At 30.7% G+C, this 23,585-nt stretch overlaps 1 protein-coding gene across 3 annotated transcripts in view; it reads left to right on the plus strand.

The window, feature by feature from the left end:
* Window positions 1-15,812: 15,812 nt before the first annotated feature.
* The window catches only part of Cdk4 (Cyclin-dependent kinase 4), a 74,695-nt gene continuing 66,922 nt past the window's right edge, over window positions 15,813-23,585 (plus strand). For all 3 annotated transcript variants that reach the window (XR_013881904.1, XM_080169752.1, XM_080169753.1), the window contains exon 1: window positions 15,813-15,985. The gene's annotated coding sequence lies outside the window, so the exon portion shown is untranslated. The remainder of the gene's footprint in view (window positions 15,986-23,585) is intronic.

A 23,585-nucleotide genomic window follows, 5' to 3' on the forward strand; every position in this document is an offset into this window, starting at 1 on the left:
ATCCCTCACATCTACACATTTAGTGCTAGGAAACAAAATAAGCTAAGGGTAGAAAAACGGCTTTGGCTGCAGAATATCAAATAGGCGGCTACAGTTAGCTAAAAAAAGCAGCTGAGTGTCATAAAGCTGTGGCTGCTTAGTCATATTATTACTGACAAGAAAAGGCGTATTTTGGCAGACATATCAAATTGGTAGAACCATTACTTAGATCTTAAGCTTTAGATGACATAATTGATAATTTGTATTAAGTGTATAAAAGCAAACATTACCTTTCTAAAAACTTTCATATTGGAAGCATTGAAGCTTTCCTGAAGAGGGCAATTATTACAGAGAAAGACATAAAGACATCATATCAATTTAAAAATAAAATGGTCTATTCCAATTTTGTAGCTTTAAATTATACATATCTAACTTTCTCGCTTTGGCATTTATAATTTAAGTATATATGATTAGCCGTTCTTTAATTCGCTCGCATAATCCATTTATTTCAATGTGCCAACATTACCGCAAAAATATCACAAGCGCAAATTGTTATTAACGCTAAAATCAGAAAATTATCTAGATTATGACTTTATTGGAATGTGTCGATAATTACTTAGCTAAACCGTGGGGGCAGGGACAAGTGGTCCCCCCCCCCTTTTAAAAAAAACAATATTTTTTGCGTTTCTGTTTGTTTTGTACGAAAGTAATGGAACACCATTATTTCATCGTTTGCAAAATGTTTAACCCCTAATTGTTACACGGCAGCTTTACTAATTTCAATTTGGACAAACGGTGGACTACAATAGCAGCAAATAATAAGTTTAGAAGATATCACTTATATTTCATTTGGTCCTAAGAGAAAAAAGGCAATATTCGTTAAAAAAGCTTTATTGTCCTTACCATAATAAATTCATATTGATCAATTTATAATTTTTTCAAAATAAACATACTTTTTTTGTCCAAAAGTCCTGTCTGTGCAATTTATACAGGCTGTATAATTTTATGGGACTTGACAATCTTAACATAAGTGGCGTATTTAGCAGTAAAAAGTAACAATTTGTAAAGTAGCATTTGGTTGACCAAAAGCTGCTATTAACCAGCTGATATGCGCAAAAATTTGGCAAATGCCTGCGAAGGTGGTAATTTTTTGCAATAATATCACTATTACGAATTTTAGGATAAGTTTATGGTTAAAAAATGAGGGCTTAGCAGCGCAAATGCATTTAGCTGCGAGGTTTAAAAATCTCAACATCAGCTTCAGGTGCAGTCGCAGTCGCGTAGATTTGCAAAAGGAAACGTCGCTCTAATGTGCAATCAGTCAGTCAAAATTAAGAAAATCCGCAGCTTAATAGTCAATTAAGCGAGCCGTCGTTATGTTGCGCTGCAATTAGCCGTCGTCGCTCTTAAAGTTGACATGTTGTGAGTAATCTAAAGGGATTAGATGGATGGGTCAGGTGGAACACTCTCTTGCCGTTGTGTAACAGATCCATCCAGAAGTTGTCCTTATTGAGCATGTAATTCCCCAGGAAATGTAGGAAAAGAATGTCGTCTTCCTTACCAGCAGCTAGGAAGGAGTGATCTTGGTTCCAGAAGTAGTTAAAAAAATCTCCACCTTTACAGCAGCAGGAGACAACTTGGACACCTTTGTTGATGCAGAGCTCTTGCAGAAAGGGTTTCATCTGTTGCATTATAGAGCTACCAAGCATGTAGATGTTCCTGCCACTGTTGATGTCTAATCTGGTGCCAGACCTGAGCCCAGCCAATATTAATTCCTTACTTGGAATTAGAATTGCTGGAGCTACTGGGTTCAGGCCGATCAATACATGTACATCCATAATGAGGGTACACAAAATCTTCTATAGATTACAGTTAGTGGTCCAAACGTTTGGACACTCAATTAAATGAACCAACCAATCAAAATCAATAAAAGTCCCAAAAGTTTTTAAGCCAACAAATAAAAAAAAGGTTATCATAAAACTTTGGGGACTAGTGTAATAAACAACCCAATGTACCCTCCCTCCCTGCCATACTGTACTGGCAAAAAAAAAACTATTTACTTTTTCCTTTTTCTCTATAAAAATTAGCATATTACTGGACTACTGAAATACGTTAAACAAATTATATTTAACCCCTTTCTATTTTGATATAATGGTTGGTAACTCTATAATGCTGCTATAACATCAACATAAGACTATTTATTTCTATTTGCTATTTTTTGTATATTTAAAAATTGTTTAATAGAAGGGTTAAGATAATGGAAAATTTATTTTTAAAAATTAGCAGATTTTTAAAATTTTTATTTTAATGGTGCAGTTCTCAGTTATGTTTTACATTAAAGTAACATGCTGTCTGTATGTAAAGTTTTCTATTAGCCCTTTAAAGTTTTTAGGCCCTTCCTCAAAAAAAAACCTTTTTTATAAATAAATAAATATAGGGGGACCCTATTCACCTAAAAGTAAAGCCACTCGTTTAAAATGATTTGATACTTAAATTGTTTAATTGAATATGATGTATAAAACCATATAAACTTTTTATTAGCCTTAAAAATATAAAAAACAAAATTATTTGAATTCAAATACAGTTTAAATTTGAATTTTAAAAAAATAACAAGTACTGCTGCATTCATAAATATGAAGCTTGCTACGCTTTCTAAAATATACATAACTGTTACAGGAATCTTCATACAAAGTTTGAAATCGATAGGACAATTCTAACACATGTCTAAATTAACGAAAAGAGCTAATCGTTATGGACGGACACTTTTGAAAATATCCATTATAGAAAAGCTTTTAAAAATATGTATTAAAGTGATTGTTAAAGTATAATAGAATCGTATATATTTGGGACCAAAATTGCATAAATGTATATAGAATATTGTATATAAATAGGTTTATTTGAGCAAAAAATGGGCCTCTATATGTATATTGTATTTTTGGTTTTGAAAGCAATACATTATTCTATTATAATATGAAATCAAGGAATACGTTAAAATGCTTAAAATCTTACTTTCTAGTGGGTAATTAAAATTTGCTAAATGCGCAAAAAAAAACATTTTGCATTAAAATAATAAAGCTAACTGTAGAATAATAGATGAGCTGTTTTGCTTTAAATAAGATGAACACATGAAAACTACATGGTTAAAAATAAAAGAAGATGTACAATAAACCAATTCCTTTATTTCTGATTTTATTTAGCTAATTCAACAATGACGCTAGTGAGAGCTTTTTTTGTTAGAAAATTTCTATTGCAACGTTTTTCTACAATCATGGTCTTTTTTAGATCAATTAAAATAGCGGTTTGCTTTTTTTGTTGATTGCATATTTGTTTGTACATAGTCTAAAAATACTAAATAAAAAAGTACCAGGTTGTCTGTCCGTCTGTAGGTTTGTATGTGAGTCCGATAAGATCTCCTAAATGGCGGGACCGATCATTACACTGTTTTCAGAGAAGTTTCATGGGTCCAAGTGAAATTCGGCTAAATGAAAAGGAATTACACCTACAATTGGAGATATTGTCCCAAGAATTTTTTCCTTAACTGTTACGAAATATGTAATTGAGACTCTCCATAAATACTCCAGGGCGAAGCCTCTAGTAGAATAAAATTCATTACTTGACACATTATTTCAAGCACAGTAACTTAGATCTTATAACATGGCATCGTTATTTTAATGTTTTCATTCTTGTTTTTTTTTGTAAAAACTATATGTTTGACAATGCGTTTTCAATACTTTAAATTGAAATTCCCATTATTCAGGAGGGAAGATGTAAACATTTGTATGCTTTTTTTTACTATGTATGATGTTTTTGCATAATTTTGAAATGATAAGGCATTTCTAAAATTAAAGGTTTTTAGCTGTCGTGTATGAATCAGAATTAGTTTTGTTATTTTGGTGATATTATTGAACACACACACGATTGCATAAACTATTTCATAGAACATACTTCTAACTAAGTATGTATGCAAAGGGTATTATATTTTTATCAAAAAGTTTTGCTTTTATTGCACACAATTGTCCTTGGTGTTTTTCAATCTTCCCACTAGAACTGCATATTAACTATCAATATATTTTTGTGAAAATTTTAGCTCAAAATGTTTGAAGTGTGCATTAACTTCCGAAAGTGTCACATTTTTTAAATCACTCCTGCCTCTTCTCCTTTGCTTCACTCTCATCGTTAAATACATCTCCTTGCCTATATGCTATTTTTTTTCTTTGTATCGACTCTCAATTGGGTCTTTCAAAAAAAACGAATAGTATCGGGAATATTAACACAGCTTAGAAGCAGAAAACAATTTGATAGCAGACGAAAAAGGTCATTGGAAAAGGTGGGTTGGTATTTATCTGTATATACATCTATACTATAGATCTGTTTATGCTACACTATGTGTATATAAAAATATGCGGAATAAATTGCACACCCTTAGATGTTTGACAAAGGAAGTTCCTCAATATTTGCGCTAGACTATGTCTGCAAGTTTTTATAATGCAGCGGAAAATTATATTAGCCAAATTTGAGATTTTTAAATATATCAAGCCATAAAAATTTATAGTTAATTCTAATCCTATGTATCAAAAACCTTTCTTTAATATTTGGCAGGTAATGTCAATAAATTGTAACATTTACGAATATCTTCATTTATTAGTTACACCAAATAAACATCTTTTGTCTGAACAAAATTCTTATTCAAATAAAAATATATTTAAAAAGATTTCTAAAAAATAATCTTTCAACACAATGTTTTTTTTCTCACAGATTTTTAAAATGGGTCTTAAGAGATTTTTGCAGTTTAATCATTGGGATAAAGAGAAAAGTTGATTTTAGTGGAAATGATACGAGATAATATGAGCTATCACAAAAAAAGCATTTTTGATGCCTACTTTTAGGATAGGTTAGGTTTAGGTAGGGTTAAAAAAGCCCATGATGGTTTCACAACCCCCTGGTGATTCGCTGGTTTTATAGATTAAAAAATTTTGCAGCTATTCCCTAGGTACCACTATTTTAAACGTTTCTCTATATAAGAATTGCAACAATAAAATCGTTGATAACTAGATCATATACCAATCCCTTATGTTCCTGCTAATTATAGTGGGGATAAAGAAATAATATACCTATTGATTTCAAGTCGATTTTTATACCAAAATTTTGACAGGATATCAATTTTAAAATTATGTGCTACAAAAAACCTGACATTTGAAAAGGACAGTTTTTGGGGCAAACTGATTTTTTCAAAGTGAAGCTTTTCTATATTTGGGTTAAAGCTGTTCATCCTAAACGATCAAGGCATGTTGGAATCGTCAAATCGACTTCAAATCTTTTCAGAAAACTCCTAAAAAATAAGGTATAATAAAATGCGAATTAATACTATGTTCATTATTAGATTGTCTGTAGAATTTTTAGCTTTTTTCGATGCTAAATTTTTATAGGATGTCCTAAAACTTGATATTTATTGCTTTTTAGAAAACTTATTTTTTAGTTTCTTTTATTGAAAAACAAGAATAACAACATACTTTGGTTGTTAAGCTAAAAAAAGACTAGAAATATACACACAATAATTTTGCAAACTTTATGAAAGGTTTCGTGTTTTTATATGGTTTGCAAATTTAAATAAGTAATATTTTTATTATTAGAAAACCATTAGAAAATAGATTTTAGTAAATACTATTAAACTTAATGGATAGGACAATGTACGATAAATTTATATACATCACTTATGTAGTTAAACAAAATTACCCCTTCTGTAGACTAAAATTAGTGGTTTAATTGTTTGGAACTAAACCAATTAAAATTCAACTAGTCAAAGAATAAGAATATGTGGTTACAAAACATTGGGTACCGGTGTAATTAACAGGCCTATGTTCCCTCCCCTCATATTTTTTTTTAAAAAGAAAATCAAGAAATTACAGAATAATTTGTAACAACTTACATAATATTTCAGGTTTTCGCCTTATGAAATTAGTTTATGAAATTTGTCACAGGATTTTTAATGTTGTTTTTAATCTTCTTCCCATTAATATTTGTTAAAGAAAGAGAAAAATAAATCTTCAGCTGTCATCGGAACATTTTTAGTATTCTAGTTTTCAGGAATTAATGGATAGTACATTGGGTGTTTAAAATATATTTTTAATAGAGTTGTACTTAATTTTGATGCGCTGCTTATATGCAAATTATGCTTTATACAATTTTTAAAAATTACAATTTATTATTCCCTTTGTCTCTGTAAGTATGTTACAAAAAGTTGTAATTAAAAGATTGTTAATTGTGCCGGCTATAAACAAATTAGTGTTCTATCGCTTCCACAAAAGTATAAGAACAGCACAAGACCTAAAAGACTTGATAGGCTTAAACTTAAGAGAAAGAAAGAATGATAGATAGATAAAACAGATAGATGAATACGTAGCCAGAAAGAGATAGATAAATAATGGATAGATAGATAGAGAGAGGGAGATAGATAGATTGAGAAAGATAGAAATAAGTATCGTCCAATGTCTTATCCCTTGAAATCCCTGAGCAAATTTGAGAGAACCGAATTGAAAACAGTATTACTGCTACTAAATTCGCTACTAAAAAAAGACTTCAAACGGATATGATGTTACACCAGACAAATTCATATAAAACATATTTAATCTGATAGTAATGAATATATAAAAATATGGATAAACCATATCAAGATAGATTTAACCTGTGCATGGCCTATATTTAACTTCACTGAAATGAAAAAAAAAATTTCATTTTGGTCATGACTAATATAAGATTTCATGAAAAGTATAATTGCAATGACTAAAGCCGTTTAAAATACAAACTACACCCTTCAAATATACATCCAACTATACTCTTTCATTAAAAAAACACTGAATCCATTTCATTAAATCTAATATGTCGGTTAAAAATCAAAGACATTAGACAACTTTTTATTATGGGTTAGCTTATCATTTTATCAGTCTAATAGCCTATTATTGATATAAAATTAAATAACTCTTCATGAAAAAGATATTCAAAATAAAAAACTAACCTGAAACTTTTTTTGTTCATATATTTTTGTATGGATAAAAATATTTATGTTCCATTAATCTTATTTATAATTAATATTCGATCATATCTACGTACACCACTATTCATGACACCGTTATCAAGGTGGCAAACTTCAATCGGACATATGTACAGGCATTCCCTAGTTATTGAGAAGCAAGGCCAATAATATAAAAAATATTTTTATGAGTCTGTGTGACCTATTAAGTATATAAGCCATATGTCCAAGTGTTGTTTATTTAACTATCTATCAGTGACGAACCGTCATGAGAATTTAGGGACTAATCCTAGTTATATGGTATCTTCGCTACTAAAAATAATTTTTTTTTTAAACTGTCTGACCTAATCTAGTGATACAGTGTATATAGGCCATCTGTCCTTACGTTGTATATTTGTTCCTAGGCACCTGTCTTTTTTTAGTACACAATTGCGCCATATTTTTTAGTAGCGCAGCTTCTCTATATGCAGTGTATGCCCGTGAGTTAGTCCGTGTGAACATAGGTTACTGCGTTTTGCTTTCAAAGTGAATTTCAGTATTGTTATTATCATTTTTTTCAATTCTACTGTTATAGTACTGTATTTTGTTTTTAAATTTTAAATGACAGTTTCTTTCTTGAATACAAGCAATTTTCAACTTCCAATGCTACGCCACATAAGAACATAATTGTCCTATTTGATTATATGTAGTTTTTGGTGCAACCAAAAAGTTTTTTCGACATTCCAAAAAAACTATCCAAGAAAACATTAGATTTTCTTTAACTTGCAAGAGACAAATAAAAGGCGCTAAGGTATTACTTGACTTCTGTCCATGAATCTTTTTACCTAAAAAATTATGCAATGTTTTTATTTGTATTGTAAAAACGTTTTTTTATATAGCACACTTTTATATAATTTCTTTGTTGTTACTTTTTATTTAATACCTCTATATAAAATATTAAATATATATTTTATTACAATTCTGATTTACTATAGAATTATTTTTCAGATATTAGAATAGTAATCCTTGTAAGAGTATTATAATAGTCAAATTAAAATCATAAAAACCAAATAAATTGAACCAAAAATCTACGAATTAAATTAGAATATAGTAAAACTTAATTTTATTTGGTATAATTTCCTTTTTTAACTGATGTTTTAAAGTGGAAATAGAGGTTACTGATCTAAAATGTTAAAAATGGATAGAAAGAAAGTAAATAAACCAATCTTGTGCTTTTTTTATTTCAATGGTTAGCGAGAAGTGGTATCAATGATCTGGCAGCTTTGACAACTTCGTTTAACTTATTTATTAGAGCTAGGTCAGGGATTGTTTGAAATTAATTGGCTTTCAGTTGGGGCAAAAAAAATAATTTTGTTGTTAATATGAAGATTTTTCAACCAATAATTATATTCAATTATCACACCTCATATTAGCCACTAAAGATAGATCAATGAAAATCAGTAAAGAAGAAAATTTTTAAATTGGAATGAAAATAATCTGTTTCCACACTCTCTTTTAGTAACTCAATTCACCTTTAAACTTCTTGGTAAAGCAGGCCTAGAAAACGATCTCATATCCAATTTCTCAAAATTCCTAACTACATAAGTAATAATATTATATTATTAAAATTACCATTTGTAAAACTATCTTGTTAACTTAACCCAAAATCTATAACCTTACTATTAATCCTTCTTGTATATTGTTTTAAAAATAAAATAAATATTTTAAATGAAATGGTTAGCGAAAACGGACAAACAAAAAACCTTACTATATTATAGAGATATATTTATTTTTTTTATCTGTTTCTTTGTTCTCTATTAGAGTTTAAGCCTTTATTGGTTTTACCTACTACTTAATAAAACTACTTAAGTTATGAAATAGAATAAACCAAACTTAATCAACCCAAACTAAGCCTCCTTGAAATTGTATACCTATTAGCCAAGTCGTTTTTAAATCTCTATAAAAACTCATCAAATGAAATATCCTTTGTATTTAAAACTCTTATTTACTCTAAAATTTAGGATTTATCTTTCATTGCCTTATAAGGGAAAAGTTCTGGAAATGAAACCTGAAATTTTGGCGGTAAATATTCTGTTAGAACTCGCGCCAAATTTTTCCCATAGACTTTAAAATATTCCCATCATAAGGTTGCTGAAGTTTAATTATTGGGGAATAATAAAGAATTTATTAAAATATTTGATACTTTTCTATAAATAGTGCCTCTGTGTACTTATACTTAGATCGACGTGAAAGAATTCAATTTGGAATTTTGTCCATTTTATGGATGTGCAGCCGCTATACAGCTTTATTTTACAGCTTTATTTCACATTTTTTTTTATTTCAATGCATGATGAAATGTACATTTTACATATTTTATGTTTTTTAAAATTATGTTGCTACCATTATTCTATTGATCTATGTTTTAAGACCTACGACCTAAGAATAGTGACTGATGTAAATTCTATGTTACAGCTTTATTTACTAAACTAGCAGCTTTATCCCTAGAGAACTCTAGAAGCACTTGAGGTGGTTGGGGAGTTGAATTCGAACCTAAACCCTATTTTTCATTTACTTTTAAGAAGAAAAGAATGTGGGAGGAAAAGGTCATTTTTTAGGGACGATTTTTCTTGGGTGGGTTGTGGTACTCTTTCCAAGAATAGTTATAAACCTTCCTAGGACCTTTGATTAGCTATATTGTAAAAAAGAACTATATCGGTTCAGCGGTTAGCGAGATCCCTCTGTACACGCAGACAAACACAGATCCATTTACTTATTATAAGGATACAATGAAGTCGTCCAAAACAAGGAATTTGTATGTCGACATAATAACGTTTTTACTTTTTGCTATAACCTCCAATTTATAATCAATTCTTTTTTCCCACAAAAGTAGAAAAAAGGTGTTAAAAGATTAAAAATTAATAAAAAGTCAGGAAAAAATTTTAGTAAAATTAATTCGAACATCTATAATACAAAGTAGAACGATGTCTGTTTGTCTGTTTGTTTGTAGCGAAGGATCTCACTAACCGCTGAACCGATCGGGTTCTCCTTAACAGGGTAGCTTTTCGTCCCCCCCCCAAAAAAAAAAAATTTTAAATTTTTTTTTTAAATCTAAAAAAAGAAATTGAATTATTAATTACGACTCTCTCCTTCTCAAGTGCCCCTAGAGGCCTCTAGGGGCGTAGCCGCTAGTTATAAATAAAGGAGATGGTTTTTAATCTATGAAAGTTTTAATTTAAAAGCTAGAAGTCCAACACTTAAAAATATAATGAAGTAACTTTTCCTTTAAATTCATTCCTCTATAATAGGCCATTTGATTATTACTTGATGCTTGAGAAAATAACACCCAGATACAGCTTCTTAAACCCTTTTATCATATCTCTTAGTAGCGCTACAAAATATCTAAATAATAAATATTCTCATAAATCGCTCAGAAACAACTTATTAACACTTTTTATCTATAGGTATTAAAAATGTTATCAATAACAAAGTTTCTAAAAATCTTCTTAAACCCCTATAACATATTTATAAAAAAAACAAATTGTCAAAATTATTTTAAATTTTTCAAATCCCTCATATAGCCAAGAAAAAGAAAAATTATTACTCTTATTTTCGTTTCCATAGACTATTGTTCCATATTTGAAAAGCAGTTTGTAGCCAGCATGGATGAATCTTATTCTTAAATGTAAAATAAAGAATATTCACCTTTTTTCTCAGACATATAGCACTTAAAAATATATTTGTAGCACCTTACCGTTCATTTTTACTGACAATTTAATGAATCATATTTGATAAATGAAGTTGCTAAGATTAATGATTGTATTCGTGGCTCGACAGACGCAGAAATCCGCTAATGCAGCCGCCAGTAAATCAAACCGCACTTGTAAAGCCCAATTGCAACCATCCTTATAGACTTTTTAAAGAATAATTTTTAGGCAATTCGCAATTTGTCTAACATTCCGCATCCCAGCTGATATTTTCATCATCTTTCAATAGTAACTTGGTGACATCAAATTGAGCGGCTGTCGATCCCTGTATTTTTGGTGTCTAACTGAAACAAATTCAACACTATTTAAAAAGATTTAATTAAAAGAATAAATTTTAGTCATTTTCTAAAATTTTTCAATATTTTACTGCAAAGCAACTTATTCACTGTCTATTTGTTAGGGGAAGGGAGGGTGAAAACACGTACAGAATAGATTGGCTTTCAAAAACGATCAGACACACCTACAATTTACAAACCCTGGAAGCTACACTTCTATTGCCAAATTAAATCTAGCCAAAAATAGAACTTATAAAAATGCTTAAGATCAAATTATTTTAAAGTTGAAATACTTAAATGACAATTCATGTTAAATTAGATGATTATAGCCGTAAGGGAATATTTGAAATTGAAACATGAAAAGGGTTTTTAATTTTAATGAAATTTTTGGTGATATGATAATAAATTGTTATATTATACAAGCGGAGATACTCTACTAGTCTTACATGGTCGAATGCTTGTATTTTTCTCTCACTTTTTCTGATGTTTATTATTTTAATCCTTCATACCAAAAAAGGTTTCCTACAAAGAAAATTATAAAGATATATATTGGGAGGGAGGTTAGATTTTTTCGGATTAGCCTGTGAAATCCCTGCAATTGTAATTAAACCTTCTCTGGGCCACTACCAAATTCCCTTCCCTCCTATTGGATGAACGAACTGGGGAATAAGTGATGTCCATGTTAGCAACCTAAATGAACGACATATTTATTATTTACCCTGTCATAACATCCACGTTTATTCTAAATACATTCTACGAGTATTAAAAAGCTAAAAACTTGCTGGAAAATCCTCGGACTAATCAATCCAAAATTTTCCAGCTTTATCAAGAATTGTTAATTACTTTAAATTCTATAAACTTAATAGAACTAAAAAAAAATCTTTTTCAATTTAAATTAAAAAGCCTTACCAATTTAAGCACTTATATCTTTTTAAGCAAAACTCATTTTTTAACACGCATAGCGTGTTCAAAAAGCTTCAGGTCCCTCACACTGAATGTCTGTCTGTAATGCGATACACTTGTAGTAACGCTACTAGAGTTTTGTTCCTACTGTTTACAACCCTTTTTATCTTAAAATAAGTGTTTATAATTTTGATTTATATGCTAAATAAGTATAATTAAATTATGAATTTCCTTGTACTGTACATGTTTTTTTTTACATTTCATTGGATCTTTGCGTTTAAGGCCTTTTTCGTTCTTGACACAAAACAAAATATATAAAAGCGAAAGGTTACATTAAAACTTAGATTATCGAATAAAGCATATATAAAAGAAACCTTAAAAATTTGTTTTTATCATTTTTCAAGAACAATATTTTTCCAGAAGTAGAAGGGATAAAAGTTAAAACCATATTTCATAGAAAAAAATAACTCCTATATTGCCGATATCCCAATATTAAAGTAATAGGATATCTGTCTATATATCTGTCTGAAAGATCTCACAAACTGCTAAACCTATATGGGTCACCTTTACTATGTAGCTTCTCATAGGTCAAGGAAAGGCTTTTAACTATTTTAGAGAGGGTACCACCAGGAAAAAATCACCACCCCAAATTTCTTTTATTTTGCCTTTTAAAACTAAAATTTAAAAAGATGGTTGCGTCAAGCCCATCCCCCCCCCCTTCCCTTAAAGTTCTAGAGGCTGGTTAATTATAAAATAGCTCTGCTGTGTAAAATATTTTTAAATGTTGATTCTAAATCAGAATGGTCTAATATTATCTTGATGGACTAAATCTGAAGGAACTGATTGGTTGGGTGTGATTATATTTCCGCAGATGTATCATATTGTCAAATCTTTGTAATCGCAAATAAAACTAGCACATAAACTAACCCCGTTTTTATTTTCTCTTTATCTATATTTCGGTACTAGCGGCTACGTTTAGAGGCCACTAGTAGCAATTGAGGAATGGGGAGTTTAATTTTTATAACCTAAGTTTTTATTATAGATTTTTGAAAAATTTTCTTTTAAAGTGGGTTGGGATTTTTTTTTCTAGGGTGATTTCTCTTGAGAAGATGGTGTTACCCTCCCCCAAAATAGTTATAAACCTTTCAAGGTGCTATGGGAAATTATCCTGTAAAGGAGAACCATTTCAGTGAAATCATTCGGTACAAACAAACAAAAATAAACATACAGACAAACTGTTACTTTTTGAAAAGGATTATGTGTTTTTGCAAATATGAGCGCAATGCAAATGTGGTTATATGTGGAAGTGAATACACACCTGATTGGTTAACAATCTAGAATCAAATAAAATGTAAAATTTACAATACCCTTCTTGATTTTTTTCCTTTTGCCCATTTTTAGCCGACATCAGGTTGATTAATTTACTTGTAGACTTCGTGGAGTTTTTATAGCGAGGCTTTTCTATTTCATTGGCAAGTTCGTCTGGTAGGTTTTTGTTGGGGACATGTTGGGTTCGAGTCTTAGCCTAGTTTTAGTTTAACTAATCATTGCTTATATGTCTGGCGTTTTTTTTTTTTTTAAATGTTAGGTAAGATCTCGCAAACGATAGAACCGATTGAGTTTTTCATTTCAGGGAAGCCTCACTTATAGGTTGGAAGAGTGCTAGAGGGAGAAGATTTTGTCTTCAGTGGCCAAATTCCGATTGCAAATCTCGGAAAGTTTCAAAATTATCATCTTCGCCTATTACATGTTGTCATCCTTGTTTTTTTTACATTTTTTCTTGGCGCCGTAGTCTGATTTTTAATCTAATTCTAACGCATTAAACCGTTTCATGGCACTTTTTCTATTTTTTACAAAACAGGTTTTTTTGGTAAACCGTAGAAATTTGAATCTATCTATGTGAAAAAGTATGTCATAGTTTTACACGTAAATTAACATTTTTTATTTATGAAAATACAGGCTTTCGGCGTTTTCAAAATTACATGGCTAAAAAATGATCAAAACAGCTCCCTTCATTAATCCTTAAATTTTCATCTCAATTCTTTTATTTTAATTGGAAAATTGTTGGAAAAGTTTTTTTGGGCCTCTTTTAGAATTAAATTTAAATATTGGATTTATGGGAGGGGTATAGGATTTTTGTGTGTCTGATTGAATTTATGCTAGACCTAGTTGATTCTTCTTTACAGTGAAGCAGCCCATGGCTAGCTGAACCTGATTTGAGATCAAGGTTTTGGATAATTATATTAGACTCTTTCAATTAATTTTTTTTTAAAGTAAGAATATTTTTCTTTTTTTGGGGGTATTTTTTAGGATGATTGTGGTACCCTCCATCATTATTACAAACTTTTCAACGACCTATGAGGAGCTACACTAGGAGAATCATATCGGGTTAGCCCATCGATGTACAAACAGCTACAGATAAACATCCTATTACTTTTATAAAAATATTGCGTGTTATATGCGTGAATTGTACTTATAGCTAAAATTATTTTTTGTTCTAACCTCTTTTAGTGCTGACCGTGTTGTTTTCTGTTCTAAAAGTCAAAATGAATGTAAGAGAGGAAAAACAAAAACGGGTAGAAAGAAAGAGAAAGAAAAGGCAAATTAAGAGGAATGGGTTTTATATGATGACGGGTAATAAAAATCTGAAAATTGAAATGACGCAAATGACGCAAATTCTGACGCAATTCTGAACGCAATTCTCACGTTTATCTAAAAATGCGACATATAATAATAGCTATTAAAACAATTTTCAAGCATAACTTTTATCTTATTAGGATAACAATTAAAAAAGAAAAATATTTTTACCATATGAAATTCGTGATCAAACACCTAATTGAAAAAAATGCAAGACATAGCTTTTATTTTAAGAAAGACTAGGGGCAACGGACGCCCCCAAGAAGCCTCTAGGTGTTCTTAAGGTGGGAGGGGGATAAGTCAACCGCCCTTCTACTTTTTAACTGAGTTTTAATAAGAAATATTCAGAAAAAATTTGGGGGTGTGATTTTAAATTGGGAGGGTAGAGATACGCTCTCCCAAAATAGTTGAAAACCTTCCCTGTACCTATAAAAAAGCTTAATTGCAAAGGAAAACCAAACAGATGTCATTTTTTAACAATTTTATAAAAAAAAAACATTGGCGCACTTGTATAAACACCTTATTGCTATCAAGTTTTGGAATAGATAATCCAGAAAAATCCAGTTCAAAGGGGAATGCATAAAGAGATGGGGCGAATCGAACCGAAAATAGTTATGATGGACATCTTCCTTCATCGTTTTATATGTTGTCTGCTAAAAAGGGGAAGGGAATTTAAGGGGTGGTTTATGACCTATACTCTATATCTTTCTTCTTCTTACACCCACCCTGCTTCTAAGGGTGGGGGAGAAAAATGGTATTCGTACATTAAGACAAAATTATTTGTGATATGGCACTAACATAGGCTATAAATACAAATGTCAAAATGTTTTGATTTTTAAAAAGATATGAGAAAAATTATTTCTTAGCATTTGTATATTTAATGTAAAAGTAGCTACGCCTCTGGAGGCCTTTAGGGACACCTAATGGAAGGGGCTTACATTTTAGTTTTTATTAGAAAAAGATAAAATAAATTTTTCTATGTGCTTTTTCTCTATGGAATATTAAGGCACCATTCAGGACGTATAGGAGAAGCTTTGCTGTAAATGAGAACCATATCGGTCCAGTGCAGTGGTACACAAGATACGTCGTCGGTTTAAAGACACTAATTTAAGTTATGATTGTAGGCACACCGTTCAAGGGGAATTCTTTAAAATTTGAGCAGCCCATAATGGAAGGGGTAGAAGGAGTAGATAAAGTATTTTACAAGAAATGGGGAAGGGGATAACAGCTGATTGGCCAGGACAACACAGTCGAAATTAGAGAGAGCAACAGTGAAGTTGAAAAAATCCGGGAAACCATAGTGCTGGAAGACGACCCAAAAAACCCGCGAAATAATTTTCAATGCCAAAGTTGACTTTTCTGAACTTTTAGTTATTAGAATCGTGTCCATTTTTTTCCGAAGTGATTTTCAGTATTGAGAGGTTAGTGTTGAAGTTTTCACCTTTATTTATGTTTATTTATCATCGATCTATGATTTTTATTGGGTACTTTGTTATATACCATATTTAATGCGTAAAAAGTCGTTATTTAACTAAAAAACATATTATGGAATGTTTAAACTTTTAAGGAAAAGCTTTTCACATTAAGAGTGTGTCATACGTCTTAACGGCTAGCTCTGAAGTATAATAGGAAGCGTAGCAATTCTACAATTGTTATCTAAAGGGCAGATCGAACGTTAATTTTAAATTTCATGATTATAAACGCCCACCCAGTTAATATTATTATTGAAATGACGATTTCTGGAACGATTAGACGCAACATAACAAGCGTAGTATGTATACGAATGTTACTCTATTTATGCTATAACTTTTTTTTCTACTGCTTTATTGTTTGGGTTTATAACATGTATTTAGATCAAATTTTCTATAAAATTGTAGTTTTCTTGTGTTATTATACAAAATTTGGTATCAGATATCAAAATGGTCGTATTTAAAATCGTATAAAGTTTCCCTAATTCTAAGATAATGTCATTTTAAAGAATTTGGGTTCAAAGTATAACATGGACATATTATTTGGAAAAGGAGACAATTTTGTCTACAAGAAGCACCGCATCGATCGACCCTAGGAAAAAAGTGCCCCCCTTCTCCTATTTTCTTTTAGATTTTTAATTAACCAAAAGCTCTGTATAAAACGCAAATAGTTTCTCATGGCTATACTTGTCATAGTCTACTCTTGTTAAGTGACTGAGGACGTACGTACAGACACCCTTGTTGTAGAGTAGCTGCTCTATTTAGGTATTTTTTCTATCTAAAACTATTACAATGCTCATTCCGAATTTACCGTCATTTGTCTTGCTATCTTATTTGATTTTAGGAATACTTATTTCTGTATTTACTTTATTTGGTCTGTACTTTACCCAGTAGGAGCTAAACCTACAAATATTTGGTAATTTTTAAATCTAAGAGCATTTTGGTGTTTCAGTGGATTTTTGTATGCTTTGTCTAGTATTTAATACTATGTTAAATCTTCATTGTTGATTATATTGACTTTCAATTTAATGATATGTCGTCATTTGACGTCTAATAATAGTTTTCTTTGCTGACATGTTATCGCGACATGCTGTTTTTAATTTTAAACTGTATCTATCATATATAGAAATTCTAAAAAGCTTAAAGTAAAAGTGCGTTTTTAGTGGCAGGTTTTCTGCTATTGTTTAGGAAAGGGGGAGTGAGTTTGTATACTACCCCCACATACGCAAATCCTTTTAAAGATAGAGGCGTGTCAACAAAATTTAGGTATCTTATAAAGGAAATGAGAAATATTATTTTTCTATCTAAATAAACAAATATCAAAACAAGGAAAGTTATGTCCATAGATAGCTCTGTTATAATAAACTTAAGTGAACATTATAAATGAAATTTGAAAAGAATAAAGTCAGTTAAATGTTGCATTATTTGCTAATGCTTTGGATTGTCGTACAGACGTCATTTATCATAGATTAGCTACGCTGCTTATAAAATGAATAACTGTATAACGTATACGACTGTCAATAAATACTAATGACCTCTTATTTATTTTCTCTTTGGAAATATAATACATTTATGTTGGAGTCATTTGAAGTAAATAATAAGTTTAAGAAGTGCTTCAAATTTTTTTTTAAAATGTGAAATTAACTGCGTTTTCTTAGTCAATAACATATATAGCACAATGTTTGTTTATGTTATACTAATGGTGTCTTAATATTTTAAGAGTGACTTGTCTATTTAAATAAACTTAAAGTTAAAATATCATTGAAATACTAACATTTTAAACCAGTTAATATCTAAACCATAGCATCCAACTTTTTATCATCGTGAGCACACTGTGCTGATTTTCTAACATATTGCAATAAACATGACGGGTGCAAAAAGTAAAGTGAATGTTGACAAACGAAAAGCTCTGTCAAACTTTAATGGCAGAATATCAAAGATAGAGAGCGAGCTGGGAGCTTTATCCAAAACAGATAAGGAGCATGCGAATCATATGCTTGCTCTGTATGATCTAGTAAATGACATAAGAGGAGAACTTTCATCTCTAAAAACTAGGCTTGGGCTTGATTATGGCAGCCCTGACAATTTAGTCACTTTGCATAGTGATATTTTACCTCCTGAGTTAAGCTATCTACAGCAATCTCTTCATATCCCTGATGCTAGGCGTATCATGAAGGTCAATTATCATTTATGGGGTAAGCAGTATTCACATTTTCATGCATTTGCTGATTTGTTAGGCGTTGGGCCTGCAGGGATTGACCATGTGAAAGAGTTTAGACAACTTCCTGCTGTAGGCTCTGTTAAACGGTATCCCATCAACATTGAGTTTAGCAGCAGGATTGCCAGGGACATGGCAGTAGAGTCCTTGACTAAGTTGGGTAAGGAGAAAGGGGAAATATTTCCTGTGCACTATTGTGTTAATAAATTTCCTCTGTTAAAACACAATATGAGAGCTGTCACTTCTGTTCTAAAACAGCTACAAAAAGAAGGGGAGATCACTTGGTTTGCTACCAACAACCTTATGGCGATTAATGGAATGGAGAAAGTGGCCCCAATGTATGTTTTCAGAACACCAGGGATGAAGGAACCTACAAGCTACAGCGACTGTGCTACAAATGAGATGTTTCACAATGGAGTTTTTATTCCATTAGATGACAAAAGCTTTGAATCTGACGAGTTCAACATGCTCATGCACGCTATTAGAAAACATGTGGAGGGGAAAAAATCATTGAGCACACAAATTGATGGCACTATCCCTGTAGCCCCTGGAAACACACGCTCTCAGAGCAACACCACACCTCAGAATGTGGAGGGTAAGACTGCAGCAACCAAACCATCATATGTTGACATGGTTAAAACACCAGCTAGAAAAACAAAGCAACAACCATCCGCCAGCAATAGTGACAGGCTAAATAGCCAAGGAAAGCGTGGGGCTAAAAGTAGTCCATTGTCTAATAATCAAGGGCGTAAAAAAGTTAAAATGAGTGAGAATGTTAAGTCCTCATATTTTGGGGAAATAGTATGCAATAGCACGCCACTTAACAGTGAAAAAAAGAATAGCATTTCCCCAAGGAATATAATGCTATCTCCTATTCAGCAATCAACCAATCATGCAACAATGCAACAACCCAACCTACCAATGAGTGCAATTATGGCAGACCTAAGGCTATCGCAACAGCCAAAATATCAAAACATATATACAACCACTTTTAAGCAAGGTCCATATTTGCAGCAAAAACACTATAGCGTTGCATATCAAGCAATTGGCCCAAGTATATTTAACAATTGTCCAATTTATACAAGCCCACCAGCTACTCAAATATATTCAATGCCACCACAAACAGTAAGCCAAAATAGTTCACTTCAGGATCAACAAGAACAAAATTCTAGCATTGATGCATTTGCTAATATGCTAATTGGATTTCATAATAGCCAATAGAATAATTTAAATAGTATTAGTGTACCTATATTAACCTTTATAATTGAACTGTATTATTTTATCTAAATTGCATGCAATAACAAATAATTATAGAGTAGCTGCGTTACAATAATAAGTATATATTTCTTACAGTTCACATGAATATATAAGGAGTTTTGTAGGAGGGGGGGAGGGGGGGGTAAGTTAACCCTTTACTTATACGTGGGAAAAATACTTATGTTATTCCTAGCTGCGGGGGTCTACTATAAGGAGATGGGGGGAATGGATAGATGGAGGGGGATGGGGGGGGGGGGAGGAAAGTTTAGATACAAAAATAAAAATTTTCACACATACACACTAGACTGGTAAAATACTTCTAGATTATAATTCTGTTTCAAAAAATTTATTTAGGAAAGTCCTCTATATTTTAAGATATTAATAGTTCTTCTGCTTCTTTTGATAATTACTCTACAAGGGAAAAAACCAACCCATCAATTTTGAACATTGGTTTAAGGGGTTTATTTGATAAATAGACCTTAGATTGTATTGGTTTGCTAACCAACAGCAATAGTGTAATACTTTTAGGGAATGAATAGTTTACCTAAAAGCCCTGTAAATATACTATGTACAAACGTCAGAGGTTTGGGACAGTTTAAGAAAAATAGATATAGACTAAATGGTGTCCCGTATAAAATTAAGGAAATGGTTTCTTCTTGCAGACATATTCCAACTATTTATTTTTGCCTTGAAACTAAACTTAAATCTTTTCACAGAAGGATTCGATTACCCAAGGGGATGAAATATATTGGGGAGACTTCATGTGATTCGGGACAAGGAGGCATTTTTGGATTCATGGATAATTGTTATTCAATTGAGGACAGAAAAAGAGATGTAAAAGTTATTGTCTCTAAACATGCTATGTTTGTAAGGGTAAAAATTGGGAATGAATATTTGAATCTAGTCCCTGTCTACTTGCCCTCAAATAGGGAGGAGTGCAACAAAATATTAAAAAAAGTTAGCTCATTTTTAGACAGAAACAACATAACAAATTTTAGTATGTTTGGTGATACCAATTGTGATTTTAATCAAAAACGACATAATAACAGGAACATCCTTATTCAATCCTTTCTTGAAAAATATAATATGCATGATTTAGCAAATAAACTAAATATTGAACCAGGCTATACCTGGAGGGGTACGAAGCAAAGAATTAATTCTTATTCATATATTGATCATTTTTATACAAATATGGATTTTTTTAACTTTATTGAATTTTCTTACAATTCTTTCTCTGATCATAAATCAATGAGAATTGGAAACAAGAAAAAATTTAAATATTCAGCACCAAAATGGCAAGGGTATCTATTTAATAATAAGGATTTTATTAATTTAATGAAAGAAGAAACATCTAAATTTCTATTTGAAAATGCAGATCCTATTTCTTTTAAAATTAGCAGTCACAATTATAGTAATAATTTTGGGTTAATAGATAATGATTTTACATATGTAAGCTCAGAACATCAAAATAGCACAGTTTTATTTGATTTAATAAATCATCTCAAAAAAGCGCATGATAGATTTTTTTCTAAATTAAAGTTCAAATCTTATAACAAGACTAAAGAATTTGACAAACAAATTAATTTGCTTTATGATATGATTGATTCAAATATAAATTGTGGCCAGGCTAGTAAGGAAATCAATCGGCTTATACAACAACAGCAAGAATATTTTAAAATGCTTGTTCAAACCAATTCTGAAACTTTTCAAATGAGAGCCCTCTTACTAGATGGTTTACCAAACAACTTTACTTATAAAAACTTTAGAAACTCAAAAAAACAATGTTCAAACTTGCTGGTTGATAATGAATTGATTGATTGTCCAAAGAAAATAGCCAACATTTTTGGTGATTTGCATGCACAACTAGTGTGCCCAAATGTTATGCCTAATTCGAATTTAGATGAATTACTTAATTTTTTTGATTTAAAGCTTGATAATATGTATCCTAAAATTAAGCATTTAACGAATCCATATTCAACAACAGGTGAATTTAGAAAAGTAATCAAGAGCATGAAGTCAAATAGCATGCCTGGTCCAACTTCACAACCAACACAATTATTTGCTTTCTTGCTTGATAATTTACCTAAATTCACCACTAAAGCTTTTAACAACATGTATGATATTGATTTGGATAATTCTAGTTTATCATTTGTTAAGGAAAGAAATATTACATATATTCCCAAACCAGGACTTGATCCAACAATACCTGGAAACCGCCGCCCTATTGCACAAATGGAAAGTGTTTTGAAAATTCTTGATAAAGCAATTAATAAAAAAGTTACTCCTTTACTTTCTAAAATTTGTCATTCTGACCAATATGGATTTATACCTAAGCGTCATATGGCCAATGCCACTATTTCTATTGTAAGCATAATAAATCATATAAAAGCGCACAACTACAATAGCCAACTTATATTTTTTGATCTACAACGTGCATATGATAAGGCATTACATTGTGTATCAAATACTATAATTAAACATATTTTTCCAGAAGGCAATTTTGCAAAATCTTGGATCTCTCTTACAAATGGCGGAAGCTTTAAAATTGTTGTAAAAGGAAACTCATCTAAGAAATATAAAAATAAAATTGGTTTCTCTCAAGGGGCACCTTCAAGTGGAAGTTTATTTGATATTTACAACCACATATTTTATTGTTGTTTAACAAGTCCTAAAATTAAAAACCTAACTTTGAAGTTGGATGGAAAACCATTTGATCCAATTTTTTTTGCTGACGATGGCTTTAATGCCTTTCAATTAAAATCAAATGAAGACATACAATTGGTTTCCAACTCACTTCAAAAATTAGAGTCAACAGTAAACATCAAAATCAACTTTCAAAAAACTAAAATTCTTACAAATGGGGAGTGTCCTCTTAACATATCAATTCTAGGGACTAAATGTGATATAGTAAAACATTTAGGGGTATATTTATCTTTTAATTTGACTCAAGCAGCAGATTATACATATGAACAGTTATTTGAAAAACTTAACACAAAATCTAAAAAATTTGCATTTTTTTGCAGTGATAATGTTTTCAAACGTAGAAATATTACTTTCTCCTTAATGAACACCATGGCTTTTCATATTTTTAGAATTTATGCTCCTAATCAAAAGCAAATAAAAAAACTTTGGAAAATAACAGCAAAATTTCTTTGGTCTTCAAAAAGCAATGAAGGCAACAATTCTTATAGATACAAGGTTGCAAAAAATAGAATAGAGATGGATTTTTCTCACGGTGGGCTAAATATGTTGCTACCATCTCAACAATCATTTATTATTTGGTTTAATGCTTTTTTAAATTTAATCAAGCACGCCCATCTTTTTCCAAACTCAAATATTGCAAGACTTTTGTCTCACAAACATGTACCAATAAGTAGTATTTTTGATAACCTTGGATCTGAAATCTTTCATAATTATATTAAAAATTTTAGAACCTTTTATCCATTAGAAAGTGGACTAATGTTTAGAAAAGCCAAAGGATTTTTAGTACTTTTAGAAAAGCATAGAGAAACCTTTCTTCATTCAAATATTACTTCATCTGTTTGGGCAAAAAATGTCAAATTTAACAATGTTGATATAATGGAACTAAACGAGCATGGACTAAACACCATTGCATCAATTCTTGATTTCATCAAAATACAGCACAAAGTTTTATATCGGCCATTGTTAAATTCTGCCATTAAAGAAAATCTTACTGAGAAACCAGTTTTATTAAAACTACAAAAAGTGGTGGAAAATATGTGTAGTGGTTTTGAATTTAATAACTTAATCTGTTTAACTGAATCAAAACAAAAGTTTGTTTTGAAGCCTATCATAAAGCTTTTTGAAAACTCTCCCAGAATATATACCTTTTATTTTAAAAAAACAAACAAAGAATTATTGCAAGATCAATTTGTCCCCCCTTCATTTAAAACTAGAAAAATGGATAAAAAATACAATCCAGAATTTGAGGTTTTCAAAAATAGCTTTAATAAAATTCTGTCGCTTCCTATTGTTTTATACTATAAAAGTTTTCTGTTTGAACAATTTAACCGTACTCTTATAAGTAGAAGCAAATTGTATGAAATGAAATTATTG

The sequence above is a fragment of the Acartia tonsa genome, chromosome 8 (assembly GCF_053477335.1).
Source record: "Acartia tonsa isolate MP-2025a chromosome 8, ASM5347733v1, whole genome shotgun sequence".
Lineage (NCBI taxonomy): Eukaryota > Metazoa > Arthropoda > Copepoda > Calanoida > Acartiidae > Acartia > Acartia tonsa.